Here is a 14,581-nt window from a genome sequence, read left to right as displayed (position 1 = left end):
ATGTAAGACAACTGAACAAATGTAAACTGATAAGCTAATTGAAACCCCCTTAACTGTCACAAAAAACAAAACACTCAAAGGAAACTTATCAAATTAAAATATGTTTTTCAGGGCTGATGATGCACTCCAGCCAGTCTCTTTTTATACTCTTTTGAGTATATCAATTAAATAAATCTAACAGATTAACCAATTGAAAAAAAACTCACTTAAACCAATTAATAGCCCCTAATGGTCACTATAACAAAAGAAAAATAATTAAAGTAACTGTACCAAATTAAATTAAAATGTGAATTGCAGATATACGTGCTGCGTGATCAAGTGTGATGAATTAAGCAGTATTAGAAGTTAATGATGCAGTTACTAGGATATGGCACTTGAGGATGGATTCACTGACCTCACTTGTTTGAGGTCATTGAATTTCTTACAGCACTGCATCCAGGTCCTCAAGGCTTGATTCTTGGCATTAGCCTCCCTGGCTATCTGCTTTCACTGCCATCTGCATGTATGTCTGGAGAGCCTCCTGGCCCCCTGTAGATCCTGAATACCTCTCCTTCTTCCACCTTCTCCACTAAGGCCTTCAGTGTGGTGTCCAGAAACCTTCTGACCTGGTCTCTCTCATAAGATGCATTCTTCACTTCTTCCCAGATCAGAACCAGTTGTAAATGACTTCCAGCATCTGCTCAGTCACAATGCACTTTTCCTTTACAAGGTGCATGTAGGCTTTTAGAAGTCCATGCTGGCTTTAACTGGTGTTAGCCTCTCAAGATGTTGGGCCCTGCTGAGGCCTGCAGCTAGCCACCAGGGTGGCTAGTGCTTGTTGCACACTGTATGTTGCAATCATGTTAATCAGCAGGCAGCATGAGGTTGGCCTGCTGCTGGCAACAAATTGAATGGGTAATTGTGCATTGCAATCCAGGCACTTGTATTTAGCAGCTATTAAATTTAGCATCCAATATATATCAAACATAAGAATTACAGAAATGGCTGACGCTGGAGCAGTTTTATTTTGATACCAATAAATTGAGAATTTACACTTACTTTGATGCAGAAATGCAACAGCAACACGGAGTAGCATTTTACTGACTAAAAACATCTAATATAATGAGTTCTCATAATTGTTGACATTCATTTTTTACCTGCTGTTCCAGTAATAATTCCAAATAGAGTCTCACAGAATGTTATTCATAGTGCAATATACAATAGCTGGCAGAAACAGCAAATTAGATGGAGGTTTTGTAAATGATAGCATAGTGTTAATATTACTGGATTAATAATCCAGAGATCCAGACTAATCCACTGATAAGTTCAAATTCCACCTTGATAGCTGTGGGAATTTAAATGCAATTAATGAAGAAGATCTGGACTAAAAAGCTAGTCTCAGTATGATGATCCTAACCCTGTTGCATTGTTGTAAAAGCCCATCTATTTTACGAATGTTCTTTAGAGAAGGAAATCTGTCATTTTTACCTGGTCTAGCTTCATGTGCCTTCAGCTCCACAGCCATTCAGTTGTCACAAACCACTGCAGAATAGTTAAGGAACAAAATAGGACAGGGCATCCAGTATCAATCTAGGTACTAGATTCAGCAAAGACACACCAAGCCCTGCTGACCATTCAAAGTCCTTCCCAATGATATCTGGGGGCTTGGGCCAAAATTGGAAGAGCTATTCCACAGACTAGTCAAACAACAATCTGATTTAGTCACATTCAAAGAATCATATCTCACAGCCAATGTCCTTGACTCCACCACAGCCTTCCCTGGATATGTCCTGTACTACTGGTCCTGTACTGTAGCAGGACAGACGAACCAGTGATAATGGCACAATGGCTATACAGTCAGGGGGCCGAGACCCATGGACCCCATGAAGCCTCATCGCATCAGTTCAACCATGGTCAAGAAAACCTGCTAATTATCACCTACAGCCCTCTCTTAGCTGCTAATTATCACCTATAGCCTTCCTCCACATTGAACATCACTTGGAAGGAGCACTGTGGATGGCAAGGACACAGGAAGCACTCTGGTGGATGGGCTTCTATAATGATCAAGAGTGTTGTGGCAGCTTCACTACTGACCAAGCTGGCTGCGTCCTGAAGGAGATATATGCCAGACATGGCCAACAGTGGGCAGTAGGAGAACCAACCCTAGGTAAAAATCCGTTTGACCTTTCCCTTATCAATCTACCTGTTTCAGATACATCTTTCATACTGGTAGGAGTTACCACCACACAGTCCTTGTGGAGACTAAGTTCCATGTTCACAATGACGATATGCCCTATTGTGTTATGTGTCACTGCCAACATAGTAAATGAAATTTTAAACAGATCGAGTAGCTTAACTGGACATCCATAAGATGTTGTGACCCATCAGTAGAGTTGTATTCAAGCACCATCTATAATCTCGTGGTCCGACATATCTCTTAGTCTACGATTGCCACCATGCCAAGGAATCAACCCAGGTTTAAGGAGGAACACAGATGAGTGTGTCAGAAGAAGCAACAGCAAGCATACTTTAAAATGAGGTGTCAAGCTGGCAAAGCTGCAACATAGACTACACACATGCCATCATCAGCAACATACAACAAACTGATTTCACAACTATTCACTCAGATCTAACTTTGCAGTCCTGCCACATCCAGTCATGAATGGTGGTGAACAAGTAAACAACTAACCGGAGATGATGCCAAAAACATTCCCATCCTATATGATGGGAAGCCTAGTGCATTCGTGCAAAAGACAAGGCGGAAGCATTTGCAATCATCTTCAACCAGAAGTGCTAAGTGAGTGATCCATCCTCCAGGTGTCAGGCTTTAGTCAATTCAATTAATTCCACATCGTATCAACAAATAGCTGAAGGCACTGAATACAAAGATTCTGAAAACATTTCAACTGTTGTTTAGAAGACTTGTGCTTCACAGTTAGTGGCATTTACTCAGCCCCAACCTACTCAGTGATGCTCACTTTGGGTTCCACCAGGGCCATGCAACTCTTGACCTCACTACAGTCTTCATCCAAACATGGACAACACAACTGGATTCCTGAATGAGGTAACAGCAACTGTCTTTGACATCAAGGCATCATTTCACTGACTTGAAGCCAGCGGGAATTGGGGGAGAACTCACCACTAATTGGACTCATACAAGGGAAGATTCTTGTGGTTGTTGAAGGTCAATCATCTCAGCCCCAGTACATTGCTGCAGGAATCCTTCAGGGTAGTGTCTCAGCCTAACCATCTTCAGCTGCCTCACCAATGACCTTGTGTCATAAGGTCAGTGGTATGGATACTTGCTGATATTGCATAATGTTCAGCACCATTCACAACACTTTAGATGCTGAAGCAATCCATGCCGCATGCAAAAAGATCTGGACAAATTTCAATCTTTGACTGACAAGTAGCAAATAACATCAGTGCCACAAGAGCCAAACAATGACCATTTCCAGCAATTTAAGCATCTCCCCTTGACATTCAATGGCATTACCATCAATCACTGAATCCCTCACAATCAACATCCTGGAGCTATCATGACCAGAAGCTGAATTGGATCAGCCACATTAATAATGCAGCTAAAAGAGCAGATGAAAAACTCGGAATTTTGCAGCTCCTGACTCCCCAAAGCCTTTCTACCATCTGCAAGACAAGGCACGTTACAATTGAGATGGAATACTCTCCATTTTCCTGGATGAGTGCAGCTCCAACAATTCTGAAGAAGTTTGACATCATCCAGAACAAAGCAGTTTACTTTATCGACACCTCATCCATCACCTTAAATGTTCACTCCCTCTACCACTGACATAGTGACAGCAATGGGCACTGCAGCAAATCGCCAAATCCCTGCTGAAAGCACCTTCCAAACCCATAAACTTTATCACTTAAAAGAACAAGGACAGCAAACGTGTGAGAACATCATCACCTCTAAGTTCCCCTCAAGCCACACACCATCTTGACTTGGAAACACATCACCGTTCATACATTGTCACTTGGTCAAAATCTTGGAATTTATTTCCTAACAGCATTATGGGTGTACCTAAACCACATGAACTGCAGTGGTTTAAGAAGGTTTGCCAGCGTCTTAAGGGCAGTTAAGAATGGGCAAGTAAGGCTGGCCTTGCCAGCAAAGCTCACCTCCCAACAACGGATGAAAAAAATTCCTGTTATGTAGTGTTGATTTCGATATTCCCAATGAAGTTTAGTGGTGCCACATAACCCTTTGAATATTGAAATAACTTTTCAGCATTTAAGAGCACAGATCTACTTTACATATTGCAAATCTAGATTTTGAATAATGAAAATTGCAAAGTGAAATTTTAATTGATAGGAAATGGTTTTACACAAACTAAAAGACTCACATTAATTAGAATTAATTTAGTTTAATTAATTAATTTAATTTTGAATTTCAATTTAAGGTAGACATTGGGCACTCAAGCAGTTGTTAAATAAATAACTTATTTTAGTGAATTCAGAAGTAGTACTTTTCATTTGTTGTTACTCATAGTTGTGTTTTCTTACATTGCCTTGGGCACTGAATAGAGAAAAAAATAGCTCTACTTCCTGATTTATGCCAAGTTCAAAATGAGCCACTTGCTAAGTTAATCTGTCTTTGTATTAAATGCCTATGTACATAAATGGTTCGCAAAACAACAACTCACAGTTGTATCGCATCTTTAATGTAAGGAATGCCCCAAAGCACTTAACAGTGGGATTTTAAAGATGACTCCCAGCTTGAAAATAGAGATTAGACTGTAAGCTAGAACAAAAATGAACTGGTAAGGTTTCTAAAGGAGAGACGAGATAGAGAAGCTCAGGATAAAGAAACCCAAAGCTCTTGGCCAATGCAGTGAAAACTGTTGTCAATTGTTGGGGAAGAGAGTGCACAGAGCATTGAATTCCGTGGAACATTCTATGTGCAAGATGTGGAGCAGAAAAGATTGCAGGGATATTGAAGAACATGTAACTGAGAATAATTTTTAATTAAATGCTTTAGGATACTCAGAACCACTGATAAGCCAAGTGTTACTTAGGGCTTGACTTTCCCACAGGCTCCGGGCCTTACTATCAGAAGCAAATTCTCACCACAGGCCCACATTTGTGGCTACAAGATTGGCTTAAATCATCTGCTGGGTGGTGCTGTGAAGGGCATCTTTGCATGGAGGCATGAGTACTTAGAATTTGATTTTAGGATGGAAGAACATGCTGCCTTAGTCATAGTAAAAGAGAAGGTAGTCAGAATATTGTATAAATTAAAAATTGATAAAATGGAGCTGTTGGAAAGGCTGGGTGTAATTTCAATTAAGAGGTTATTGAGGGAAGTTAGAAATCACAAAGGTACTGGCATAGATTCTGCAATCCATATAGTCTCTTTTTGGTAAAGCACCACTGATTAGTTTAAATATGCAAGTCCATTAAATTTTTCGTGCAGCCACACATGCATGACCATTGAAACTGACCAACTTGTGCAATCTTGGCCACACAGCTTAGTGGGAGCATTGCTTCTCATCCCCTTTAACTATGGAGATGATGCCAGAAAACTGGAGAATTGCAAATGTTTACTCTTTGTTCAAATAAACAGGTAAGAAAAAATCCAGCAATTGCAAGCAAGTTAGTTTAACCTCAGTGATGAGAAAGCTTTTAGAAGTGACAATTCAGGACAAATTGAAGAGTCACATGGACAAATGTGGATTAGTTAAGGAAAGTTAGATCTGTTAGAGGCAAATCATGTTCAACTGGATTGCTGGGGAGTTTTTGAGATAGCTGAGAAGGTTGATTAGGGCAATGCGGTTGATGTGGTATGTATGGATTCCAAATGGATTTGCCAACAAGTTGGAACAAAAGGACAACAGTAACATGGTTCTGGTTGGGTGACAGGAAGCAGTTGCGGTGAACAGTTGCTTTTCAGATTTGAGGAAGGTATGTGTTCATCAGGAGTCTGTATTACTCCACTACAGGAATCTGTTACCTGTTATATAATAATGACTAGGGTATGGAGGACAAAACTTTTATATTGATGGATGACACACAATTTAAATATGTAGGGTGGTATTTAATACAGGCAACGGTGGTCTTGCCTGCGGGGTAGAGAGCTAGAAAGAGCCCTTCATTGAGGAAGGCCACCATGTAAATGTCTCAGGGGCCCATTGGCAGTCAGACCTTCCATCCCTTACCCGAAAATTGCCAGCTGATGTCCACAGGTGCACCCTCCTGCCTGGTTAATAAACACGCCCCATCTCCAAACTTACCTCAGGGAAGGACATTACATTCTGCACTGAATGAACTTGCGAGGAGGATTGTGAATGGCTTCACGAGGACCTAATCAGACAGATAGAATGGGTGGTTGAGTGGCAGGTGCAATTTAATGCAGAGAAGTGGAAAGTGATACTTTTTTTTAATGAAGAATTAGGAAAGCAAAAATAAATTTTAAAAATAGTGAGGAACAGTGGAGACCAGGGTGTATCTGTGCATAAATTGTCAAAGATGGTGGAGCAGGTTGAGAAAGCAGTTAAGTAGGTATAATTGGAAGGGGGGCTGATTTTCCAGGGCTGCTAGCCCCAGCCATGATTTCCAGTGGTCTGATGAATCAGATGAGAGGGCCAAACCAGGATTGTTGCTCGGCGTGAAGCCTGTTGTGAGTCTCTTAGTCCGCTGCATCTTGCGAGATCAGGTTCTCACCCAGAGAAGTTCAGAACTAATTTAAACATAATTTCCAGGATGGAGGCAGATGCCCCAGCCTCCCAGTATTCTCCTACACTCTCCTGCTATAGGTCCTGTGGACACCACTCTCTTATAGTCCTGAGAAGCAGGGGCATCCAAAAGAGTGGGGGGGAGGTGGCAAGAAGCTAAGTACTGCCTCCAACAGTGCTCAATAGCTCCTCTGCCAGGTTGCAGAGGGCAGCGGGGGAGAGAGGGGGGTGGTGGTTCCTCAAGGAGCTTGGAGGCTGGGGGTTCACAATGAGGGGCTTGCATGGCTAGAGTTCTCCATGTTTTGTTGGAAAAGTGTTGGAAATCACTCTTAGGATGGGGATTTCTGTAAACCTTTGAAGTAGCCTAGTCTCTTTAAAATCCATGCCCCTTGAACACATGGAAGCCTTAAATTCTGACAACACTCCGTTCTACAGCAGTGATTGCCCTTGGTTGATTTCAGAAGCCCCAAGTGTTACCAGACCTCTTTGAAGTACTTTAATTAAAAGATGCATTCAATTTCGTAGAATCCCTACAGTGCAGAAGGAGACCATTTGGCCCATTGAGTCTGCACTAACTCTTAACAGAGCATTTTACCCAGGCCCACCCCATCCCAGTAACCCCACAAATCCCCCTAACCTACATATCTTTGAACACTAAGGGGTAATTTATCATGGCCAATTCTCCTAACCTGCACATCTTTGGACTATGGGAGGAAACCTACACAGACATAAGGAGAATGTGCAAACTACACACAGACAGTCACCCAAGTCTGGAATCAAACCTGGGTCCCTGATGCTGTGAGGCAGCAATACTAACTATTAGTTTGACCAAGCCTCAGCAGCTCTGAAACATCTGAGAACTGCTTTAATTGACAGCTCCAGAGCAGATCAAAGAGGGATTCGTTTAGGTTTGTTTACACAAGGAATTGATGAACTATTAACTGTTAAATGCTTTTTTGACCGTTAGCTGCTGAGCAGATCAGAAAGTTCACTGTTGACACAGTCAGTTCATGCTCCATTAAGCCTGAAGTGCTTCTTCTTCTCACCACACCTGTTCTGTCTGGCCCCATTTTTTTAATAGTGGAGTTTTTTTTCCCAGTCTGATTCTTCCTAGTAAGCAGATATGCTTTCTAGGACTGTTTTTTTAACCATTGGCTTTTTTTCTTGCCTGCAAGGATTTTCATTCAACCTATAAGCTTCATATTACTGCTTTTATCTTTTACTTTTTTTTAACTCTGCCAAGTTTCAAGATTGGGTAGGCTGGGGTTTTTATCTTTGAGATAGAGGAGACTGAAGGAAATTTTAACTGAAGTGCATAAAATAATGAGGGGGTTTGACAGAGTGGATATGGAAGGATATATTTCTAAAAGCAGAGGAGTCATAGATTAAAAATGACAGGCTGAAGGATTAAAATAGAGTTGAGAGGAATTTTTTTACCCAGGGAATGGGTATAGGCAGAAAACTTCTAAAACATGCAGTGCATAGTAATCCATTAGAAGTACCGTGATCTACAGGGTTATTTCCAAGGTCTGAAAAGTGAAACTCTTTCACCCAGCAGACATCTGATGGGCTGAATGAACACCTTCTCTACCTTTATTTTCTAGAAAATAGGAAATATTTTATAGTTATAGTTATATTTTATAGTTATAGGTAGAAGCAGAGAGATTATTTCCACTTAGAAAGGAAACAAGAACTAGAGGGCACAGCCTCAAAATAAGGGGGAGTCGATTTAGAACAGAGTTGAGGAAGAACTTCTCCCCGAGGGTAGTGAATCTTTGGCATTCTCTGCCCATTGAAGCAGTGGAGGCGACCTCGTTAAATGTATTTAAGTCACAAGTAGATAGATTTCTGACCAATAAGGGAATTAAGGGTTATGGGGAGCAGGCAGGTAAGTGGAACTGAACCACTATCAGATCAGCCATGATCTTATTGAATGACGGGGCAGGCTTGAGGGGCTAGATGGCCTACTCCTGCTCCTATTTCTTATGTTCTTATAAATCTATAGCCAATCTCCTCACTTCATTTAATGAGACCCTCAGAAGGACCGTTCACATTAGTTAAATAAAACATCCAAATAATTTTGCCGTTGACTATTGAGATGAGGATGCAGAATCCTGTCCATTTGACCATTGGCTCATTTTGTATTTAGTTGGCTCTTAAAAGTTTCACAGGTTTGAATTTTGTTGTGGCTATCCTTAGATTTCAAATTGACATGAGAGCTATGACAATGCCACACTTAACAAACATTGCAGATTCTATGTGTGAAAATTTAATTAAAGCACTAGACTCTTTCTACATGATTTTACCTTCTGATCAATGTTTACGTTCTTAAGAACAGTTAATCCAATTTCAGAATAATTCATTGGTACACTGGGACATCATGAAAACATGAAAAAATGCTATGCAAGAATGCAAGTCTTTTTATGATGTCTTTCTCATCATTTTCAGCATCTGCGAGTGACATGGTGGGCAGCTAGTCTCTAGGAAGCATGCAAGGGCTGATACTGGGGAGTTCTTTCCTTCCAATGATTAGATGAGATTGAAAACTCATGAGGCATTATTTATGCTAATCTATATGACTCTGCTTTATTGTATACAAGCTCAAAACCTTAGTGTATTCTGCCACCCTGATGCTCATGTCCTAGGTACAATTTCAGAACCAAACCTCATTCTATTATCATGGATATGTGTGAAAAATAGAACCATTGAGGTGCAGTTGTCATGGGGAAAACTACAGGTTTGACTCAAATATATCACATATTTCAAATAGACATTGTGTGGAATATCTGATCAGTCTTGTAATGAACTAAAGTTTTGGGGAGCAGTTCAGTAACAGGCTTCAATAATTTTTTATGGGTTCTTAGAATCATAGAACCACAAAAGGAAGCCATTCGGCTCATCAAATCTGTATCGACCACAATCCCACCCGGGCCCTATCCTTGTAAGCCTCATTTACCCTGCTAATCCCCTGTCACTAGGGTCAACTTAGCATGGTCAATCACCTTAACCCACACATCTTTGGTGGGAGGAAACTGGAGCATCCAGAGGAAACCCACACAGACACTGGGAGAAAGTGCAAACTCTACACAGACAGTGATCTGAGGCTAGAATTGAACCCAGGTCCCTGGCACTGAGGCAGCAGTGCTAACTACTGCTGCACCATTCTTGATTCAATACAGTCAGAGGTAAATCCACAGTTATAACTCCAAATGATTGGTCTCATAAAAGATCTAACATATACTGCTTCCTACATTAATGTGAGGCTGGTTTATTCTTCCTTCAGTTATTCTGAGAAGGAAGAGCAAGAAGTGTTCTTGAATATTAGCTAAACAGCAGATTGACGATTTGGGAGCCTCACATGCCTGGAGTGTTTGATCTGGCGTGATTCACATCGGGGCAGTTTTTTTGAGTTTCAAAATGGTTGAATCCCACCCCAGTAGGACTGCCAGCATTAGTGGGAAACACACCGATTTTTCTGATGGTGGCAACAGTTAGAATTTATTTAGCAGAAACGCAGCCAGGATTTTTTGGCTTTTTAAACAGAGGCTTAGTGTACAAAAGGAAGGAAGTTATGTTATATTTTTAGAAAAAAACTTTTGTTCAGCCTCTTCTAACATACTGTGTCCAATTCTGGGCATAGCACTTTAGGAGGGATGAAAAGACTGCAGAAAAATGTTGAGACTTCTTTGAGAGTTGAAAGAACGTGAATTATATGAATAGACTGGAGAAGCTGGAGTTGTTCCCCTTCAAGAATAGAAGATTGAGAGGAGTTTTGATGAAGGTGGTCAAAATCATGAGAAGAGGTGTCTACACAGCGTAGATCAAACCAGAGATGACCAAGTCAAGGTGTTTGGCAACGTAAGAAAAGGTGGTGAAAGAAAAAGTGTTATTCTGGTTATGATCTGGAGTGTACAATCCCAGAGTGGTGGAGGATGATTCAATCATGGTTTTTGAAATGGAATTGGATAAGTTAAGAAGGGAACAAATTGCAGGGCTACAGGTATCAGGTAGAGGAATAGAACTGGCTAAATTGCTGTTGCAAAGAGCCAATACAAGATGTGTAGGTTAAGGGATTAGCAGAGTAAATATGTGGGGTTATTGGGATAGGGCAGTGGATGGACCTGGGTGGGATGCTCTGTTGGAGAGTCAGTGGAGGCTCAATAGGCCGAATGGCCTCACTTTGCACTGCCAAATCTCCAACTTGCCCATTCATATACCAAAGACCAGTGATGCTCCAACTCTAAATTTCCTGCTTTTATGCAGTCCATTAGAAGTAGACTGCGCTGGGATGTATGTGTAGAAGCTACCAAAGTGTGCCGAGCCAGATACAAGCAAATAGTTTCTTATCCTGAGGTCTGGGGAATTGAAGGTGGACATTGGTGTGCTGTAATTGTAGATTCTTCATACTATTGAAAATAGGGGAGGTTGAAGAAATTACCCCGAAGGAAAGTTGAAGATTGGGTGGTTAGGGAGTGGTGGAGGGGCCATCAACCATAGGTCCCTCTGTATAGGTTCCCAGAACAATAATCTGAAATTCCCGTCTGCAAACACACTGCATAACATTATTTGATTCTGGCATTTATACTGGTATTGATTTAGACGTGAGGAGATGGTACTTTAAAGCTCTAGAACTGTCAGAATTGTAACACCTTTTTGGAGTGGAGTTCATTTGGGATGAAGCTTCTGGCAAGTCCCCTGAATTCATCCATAATTGTGATGGATTATGCCATGAATCAGCTAAAAACTTTTGGTATTTCAGTGCAGTGGGCCAAGGCAGACAATTTAAATTGGATCGTAGACAAGTTCCGAAACGGAAGCTTGAGGCTGCAAGTTGCACCAGTCTAATTGGTTATTACTAAAGCCCAGAGTCAGTTAGGACTTTTGAGAAGGACAATGCTAATAGAATAAATGTAAATTATTATGAAGAACTTGCTTATAATGGGGTAAATTTTTCAGTTCCGTTTCTTCAGCGGAAATTGTAGCAGGCTGGACAGAAAATTTGGCAGACCATTTAAAGGTACGTTAACCTCGGGTGTGAATTTCCGGTCTTGGGAACCATGTGGCTGGAAAATCTCACCAATATTATATAGTAATGATGTATCTAAATTGAAGAGATTTATCTCACATTTTGTAAGAAGCAAATATTCAAACTAGGGCTGGGGTCAGTGGAAATCTATGACCTGGTGGTCTCGAAATAACATTAAAGACACATGGAAAAACACCTGCCATGTGATTTATTACTTTAAACAGCAAGGACATCTGAAGCCAGTGATGTGTTCATGACTCTGCTACCATGAAAATTGTACATGTGCGCAACTTGTTTCCATGGTGAATACGAAAGGACCTGCAGCATGTTTTGTGAATTAGGCTCCTTTTTTTTGTTACTAAGCTGTTTGATGTTGGCACTGGGCACAGCTATACTTCTGGTATTCGTACAAATATGGCAGGTCACGATTGAAGCTGGTATCAGGAGTACTTGCCACAGGCAAAGCTGCACTCTTTCACTGAAGGTTTAATACAATTCTAATTAATTCCACCTACACAGTTTAGTAACTATGGAGAGCACAAGTGTCTTGGAGAAAACAACTTTGATGCAAATTTCAAAGATGATTGTTGTAGGTTTCTGTTATAAGATCATAAGAAATAGGAGTAGGAGTGGATCATGTGGCCCATTGAGCCTACTTTGCATTCAAAATGGACATGGCTGATCTAGTTATGGCCTTAACTCCTCTTTCCTGCCTGTTCTGCATAATCCTTAACATCCTTGCCGACCAAAAATCTGTCTCTTGCAGCCTTGAAAATGTTCAGTAACCCAGTCTCCGTTACTCTTGTGGAAGAGAATTCCAAAGACTAATGAGAAGAAATTCCTCCTAATCTCCATCTTAAATGGGAAACTGATTATTGTTAGAATGTGTCATCTGGTTCTAGATTTCCTCCACAAGGGGGAACATCCTCCCAGCGTTGAACCTGTGAAGCTCCCTGAAGAGACTTTGCCTTACATTCTTTTAAACTCCAATGAGTATAGGTCCAACCTACTCAACGTCCCCTCATGAGACAATCGTTTCACCCAGAAATCAGCTTCATGAATCTTCCCTGAACTACTTTCAATGCAAGTATATCCCGCCAGGTGCAGGCCCACTAATGCCCCATACAGTTGTAGCAAGACTTCCCTGTTTTTGCGCTACCTCCTCCTTGCAATGAAGATCAATGTTCCATTTGATTTCTTAATAGCATGCAGGTACAGCAATCAAACTTTTTGTGACTCACATGAAAGGACACCCAGATCCTTCTGCATTGCAGCATTCTGCTGTCTCACTCTATTTAAATTAACCAGGGCAGTGGATGTTGTACACATGGACTTCAGTAAAGCCTTCGATTAGGTTCTTCATAGCAGGCTGATACAGAAGATGAGGTCATATGAGATCTGAGATGAGCTGTAAGATGAATACAAAACTAGCTTGGGCATAGAAAGCAGAGAGTAGCAGTGGAAGGGTACTCTTCTAATTGGAGGTCTTTGACAAATGGTGTTCCACAAGGATCTGTGCTGGGCCCTCTGTTGTTTATAATGTATATAAATGATTTGGAGGAAAAATTAGGTGTCTGATTACTAAATTGGCAGATGATACAAAAATTGGGGGAGTAACCAATAATGAGGAGGATTGTCAAAGCATACAGCTGGATATAAATCAGCTGGAGACCTGAGCAGAAAGATGGTAGATAGAATTTAGCCTGCACAAATGTGAGGTGATGCGATTTGGAAAGTCAACTGCAGAAGGAAAGTAGACAGTAAATGGTAGAGCCCTTAGAAATATTAGCATACAGAGGAATCTGGGCATGCAGATCCAAAGTCTCCAGAAGGTGGCAACACAGGTGGACAAGGTGGTCGAGAAGGCATATAGCATGCTGCCCTTCTTCGGTCCAGGGTGTTGAGTATAGGAATTGGAAAATTATGTTGCATCTGTACAAGGTTAAATTGCATTTGGAGTATTGTGTATAATTCTGGTCGTCACACCACTGGAAGGATGTTAATGCATTGAAAAGGATGCAGATGAGATTTACCAGGATGTTGCCTGGATTGAAGGATATGAAAAAAGGTTGAATGAACTTGGATTGTTTTTATTGGAACATTGGAGGATGCAGGGGGATACAGGTTTATAAGATTATGACAGGCTTGGATAGAGTCGATAGTCGGAGTCTTTTTTCCAGGGTCGAAGGGCCAATTACTCGGGGGCATAGGTTGAAAGTGAGTGGGGAAAGTTTAAAAGAGGTGTAATGGGCAAGTTTTTTTACACAGAGGGCAGTGAATGCCTGGAATACACTGCCGGATGAATTGGTGGAAGTAGATTATACAACAACTTTCAAGAGGCATCTGAATAGATACATGAATAGGCAGGGAATGGAGGGATATGAACCACTTAGAAGCAAGAAAATATTAGATTAGAGAGGCATCTGTGTCAGCATAGACTTGGTGGGCCGAAGGATCTGTTCCTGTGCTGTACTAAATAATATCTGCTTTTCTATTCATCTTACCAAAGTGGACAACCACACAGTTTTCCACATTATACCTCATCTGCCAATATTTTTTCCACTCACTTTAACCTATCTACAGGCTTTTTCTCTTACCACATCTTGCTTTCCTGTCTATCTTTGCCTATAATTCAGTCTGTCCCTTCATCCAAGTAATTAATATGGATTGTAAGTAGTGGAGGCCCAGCACTGATCCCTCTAGCATACCACTAATTAGTGTTTGCCAAACTGAAAATGGTCTATTTATTCCAACTCAATTCTTGTTTATTAGTCAATCCTTTCTCATTGCTAATATATCACTCCTAGTCTTCTAGACTGTCATTAATCTTTGCTGTATTTTACATCCCTTTTAATTTGATACCATCTTTAACTTCTTTGTTAGC

At 40.9% G+C, this 14,581-nt stretch overlaps 1 protein-coding gene across 3 annotated transcripts in view; it reads left to right on the top strand.

Annotated features, from left to right (window-relative positions):
- The window catches only part of kalrna (kalirin RhoGEF kinase a), a 754,589-nt gene that overhangs the window by 125,160 nt on the left and 614,848 nt on the right, over positions 1-14,581 (top strand). The gene's annotated exons all lie outside the window — the stretch shown is intronic.

Source organism: Carcharhinus amblyrhynchos, chromosome 11 (assembly GCF_965287045.1).
Source record: "Carcharhinus amblyrhynchos chromosome 11, sCarAmb.v2.hapA, whole genome shotgun sequence".
NCBI lineage: Eukaryota > Metazoa > Chordata > Chondrichthyes > Carcharhiniformes > Carcharhinidae > Carcharhinus > Carcharhinus amblyrhynchos.
The sequence above is the reverse complement of the archived record's forward strand: the minus strand, read 5'-3'. Positions and strand labels throughout refer to the sequence as shown.